At 36.6% G+C, this 4848-nt stretch overlaps 1 long non-coding RNA gene across 1 annotated transcript; it reads right to left on the reverse strand.

Moving 5' to 3' along the window:
* Nucleotides 1-419: 419 nt before the first annotated feature.
* On the reverse strand, nucleotides 420-3384 carry LOC131705293 (uncharacterized). The gene is made up of 3 exons (XR_009310287.1): nucleotides 2902-3384; nucleotides 2710-2782; nucleotides 420-751 (listed from the first exon to the last, which is right to left on the reverse strand). It is a non-coding gene; the product is annotated as an uncharacterized LOC131705293 (long non-coding RNA).
* Between the last annotated feature and the right edge of the window lie 1464 nt (nucleotides 3385-4848).

Here is a 4848-nt window from a genome sequence, read left to right on the forward strand (position 1 = left end):
CAAGAAAAAAAGCAAGCTCTGTTGTAGTTTCTTTACAAATAATAATCATAACAATAATGCATTTAAATACGCGATAGTTTTGTGTTTTCATGTATTTATAGCACTCAGTCCAGTCTAGTTACAGAAAAACTGATAGGAACACAAGAAAAAAATAATTTTAGGAGCATAAGCTAGTGTCTAGTTACTAACAGTTCATGTTACTAATGTATATATATATATATATATATATATATATATATATATATATATATATATATATATATATATATATAATTGGGGGGGTTTGGTGTATTTTAGGACATGTATCTGTTAAATTTCCTTATTGAACCATTTATCAGACCAAAACACGCTAAAACTGCGTTAAAATTTAAATAATAAATAAATAAATACATAAATAAAACACTAATTGTAATAATGTATATTTGTAATAAATGTATATTTTAATTAAATGCAATTTAACACAACAAAATATTTTCCTTAATCATAACAGGGTTTTTTTTTTAGACAGTACAATCAACACCGCTATAAATTAAACAAATACATTTGGCGCCCCATGGATAGTCGAATAAACAGTATCATGCGAAGCAAGGTTGAAACTAAAACCCAAATAATCTGCATCTAATAGCAGTATTGGATTATTACATGTGTTGGTTGAACTTCATTTTTCTTTCCTCTTTCACTGCTTACTTGCCTCCTGCTTTCCCGCGTTTCACTTTTTTCCATAACTGAATACTGTGTGGTGTTTTCAGCGCTGCAAAAGGAGATAATTATTTGTTTAGCTATAGGCTGTCAAGAATCTGTGCATCACTAAGAAAAAAATATAACAGTCAGTAAAAAGAACAAAACAAGAAAGAAAAACTAAATGTATATCGTTGTTTTAAAACTAAATCAGCAAAGAGGGAGGGAATGACAAAATAAATATAACGTTGTCTAAACAAATGGTACTAAACACATCTAAATGAAGAAGCCAAAACCCAGAGGAAGAAAAACAAAGGTATGCGATACTATAAAGAAAATAATAGAATCAAAGAAACATTCGTTCTTTTACATTAATCCATAACTTTTAAATTGGCAGAATATACCGTGGGACCACAATACACCTGTCCATGTTTGCACTGGGAACGCTGAATACAGGTTTTTGGCACAGAGCATGCGGTCCTGCGGTCTGGCTACTGGTTCAGAACATCCACTGACCCACAACGCATACAACAGGGTGGCATTGTATAGTGTTAAATGACATTCAAAAGAGGCTATTGAGTTTTTCTATTCTTACAAAAGAATACAGTTATATGAGAAAAATATTTGTTTATTTAGTGATTGATTGTTTGAGTAAACTATTTTTTACCAAATATATATTTCAGTTAGCACTCACATATATCCGACCCTATAACATTTCGACTTCAGTGAGGGTTAAACGCGTGTGACGCATATGTGATTATTTCATTTTGTCCCGTTCCAACCCTTGTCCGTTTATTCAAGGAAAACAAAAAAGATACAAAAACACATAGCTGAAAGCACTGTTTTTTTAATAAGCAGTCTTCCATTTAGATGTACTGTAGTTGGTTTTGTTGGTACAGTACTATATTTTCAACAGAAGTATTTTTCTTTCCAGAACGATATGCTCGACAGGGGCCCCCCAAATGGCAGTTTCTGTGCGAAGTTAAAAGACTTAAAGGAAAGTGTTCATGCTTCGGGACATCGAAAGTGCAGCGACTAACCTGACAATGTAACGTTGCTGAATGAAACATTAAATTTTTTCTTGCCAAAAGCTATAATGATCCAAAGTACTATGTTTTAAAATTGTTCTACTTAAAAAATTTGTTGAATTTGTTGAAATTCAAAATTAACCATAATAGCTGTTGTTACAAAAAGCCAAATAGAAAGGTACGTTTTAATAATAATTCTGTTTAAGATGTGTTCTGGGAAGTTGTCAGTAAAAGTGCTTAGTTTATAACATCTATCACATCACAGCAACTAAGCAAATGGCTAAATAATAGCCAGGGCCGGCGTCAGCACCTGGGCAACCCGGGCAAGCGCCGGGGACCCCGACGCCAGAGGGGGCCCATACATACAGAAATAAAATGTATGAGTAAATGTACTATTTCTGTGTCAGCTATCCTAATCCAGCAGCCTTTAGGACAAGAAACGTTTTGTTTTCACTCAACTAAACTTTATGCGTGCAGTGCAGTGACACTTTTCAGATCGCCCCTCTTTTGCTTTGACAAGCGTTGTCTATTATTATCATAACGCCTATTATAATTATACGAATGTAGCCCATCAAAAATGAAACCTGCCGAACCTCTGGAACCTCCAAATAAAAATAAACATAAATCTGAATGTCAAAAACGGAAGGAAAAGCCTACAGAAAAAAAACTGCAGTGAGTACACTCAAATTTTGTAATTGCATATGTAAATTAAAAAAATATTATTTCTGTAAAGTGTGTGTTTTCAGACACGTTCGGTTTAGCGAGGGACTGCTGATTATGAAAACCTTTTTGATAGAAACATATTTTATTTGGGGGTGAAGGTGGGGGGCCCTGGAGGTCCATTGCCCTACCGGCCCTGATAATAATAGCCAGTGCCATATTAGCTAATTAAGAAGTTACTGAGTCGAAGAGGGGAACGAAAAGCTAAACTCGCGCCACCACCAGATGGTATTCTTTTTTTGAGCTGGTACAACTCTAAAAGGATGCTCGCTATTATACTCACGGCTTAAATTCAGCCGGAGCTGTCCGGAACTGGGCTAAATGTTTCCGCATCTTGACTTCAGCCTGAGGCTGTTCTGTAGGGAAAACAATACAAAATACAACTTTACCATAAATAATTATGAACGTTTATTTTCACGGGGACTGTAGCGATTTATTTTCATGGCAATTATAACAAGTGAAAATATTTACGTACATGGAGAGCAGCATAACAAGAACGCCACTTCTGTATCTGTATGTGTGCGTCTGTCCTTCCTTTCCATGGTTGTTGCTGTGTAGTGCTGCGTGTGCGTGTATCATGTGAAACTGTAAACGAGTTAACTGCTGTGTAAACTTGACACAATGTATTTGCTTTGTTTCCGTGATTTTAAAGAAGTCACTACTTTTGGCAGACCTGAAACAAGATATCGGTTTGGTTGCCTGAGAATGTACGAGCTTAACTAGTTCGAAACATGAAAACGAATCAAAGTACTTGACTGAATGGCCTGAGAAACGATTTAGATCACTATCAGCACTAGTTTATGAAAACCTTTTTTATTTTCTTTATAGTAATTTGTGAATCTAAAACTGAGAATGTAACGCCTGTCTGTTTAGAGCATTGTAATTTACTTAATGTGCTGGGAATTACAACTGTGGTTGATTCACGCAGGTGTCTTATTTGAAGTTGGAGTTTTACTTAAGCGTACTTGTATGTAGTATGAAATATTCCATGACAATTTAAGCCTCTGTTTTAAGTTTAGTTAAAACCTATTTACGAACTTCCATGACCAATCCTCGTCTGAGTGATGGCAACTGAAAAATCATTGGTAAATAAAATAAAATAAAATAAACTTGATTTTGATGTCCTGGTTGATATCTTTGCAAAAATGAAGCCTAGACGATATCCGCTGCTTCACTTGGTCTATTCATGCAATGCCAGAGGGTTTTTATTTATTTATTTATTTATTTATTTATTTTTTAAGTTTGTTGCAGAGTTTTATTATTATGGAGAGGAGGCCCTAAATGCAAGTTTAAAAAAGTATGTTTTGAGACGGCTTTTAAAAATATGTGAGGAAAATGTGAGGCGACTTTTCATTGGATCATTTAGTACACGTACTATTTTCTTTAAATTCATTGGCTCTTATTTCATTTCTAAAGAACTGATTGGCCCTAATTTGTATGTATACTAAAAATAGAACGTGTAGTTAGCAAAATAGAACGCGTAGTGTTTCGCAGTACTACACACGTACTAATTTATTTGAAATGTGTACTAACAGCACACGTTTTGACCCAGATGGCCTTCCATACCTGTCAGTGTTGCCAAGTCTCAGGAGGAAAAAAAACTGTAAATACATTTCAAAACAAGCGCAATCCATGTTAGAGTATTGGTGTATGCAAATTTAAACTGCGACGCTCAAATAAACAAGCCCAATCCCGCTTGTTATAAGCGGATCTGGCAACTGTGCTGCGTGTGTGTGAGTGCGTCACTGAAGGAGGTGGGTGCAGGTTTGACACGACCAGTCAGGGATAAGGAAGTGTGGGACCAATGAGTGAGGAGGGAGGGGGTGTGTGTGGAGATGACAGTCAGAAAGAAGAAGCAGGACCTGGTGGCGGGAGAATTGAGAGAGTTGAAAAAAGAGGTTGAGGGTGCGAATGAGAGGAGAGGAATGAGAACCATTGTTTATTAAAAGCTAAAAAAAAAAAAAAAAAAATAACCGCAACTGTTGTCTGTCTCATTGTATCCCGGAAACCTCAGCGTTACAATACATCAGGGACGGACTGGGACTAAAAAACGGCCCTGGACTTTGACCCAGACCGGCCCACCACAACCGCCCCACCGACACACGCACGTTCACACACCAGCCCCTATACCACCACCTAGCTGCATCACAGCTATTGTTGTACACTAATGCAGTACTATTTTCAGAGTGCTACAGAACACACACACTCTGTACACTGTTAGAAGAGTTCTACAGAACACATACTGAATTGTCATGATTGCCTCCTCTTGCGAACCTGCTCTCTATGAGCAGACATCTGACTGCCACTGAGCAGATTTTCAATATCTGCTTTGGAGGCCCTTAAAACATATGCCTCAGCACGACTTCTGTGCATGTTGCTCTTCTCATGTTCTTCTACTCTTTGGTGAATATGTTTCCAATCG

The sequence above is a fragment of the Acipenser ruthenus genome, chromosome 2, assembly GCF_902713425.1.
Source record: "Acipenser ruthenus chromosome 2, fAciRut3.2 maternal haplotype, whole genome shotgun sequence".
In the NCBI taxonomy this organism is placed as follows: domain Eukaryota; kingdom Metazoa; phylum Chordata; class Actinopteri; order Acipenseriformes; family Acipenseridae; genus Acipenser; species Acipenser ruthenus.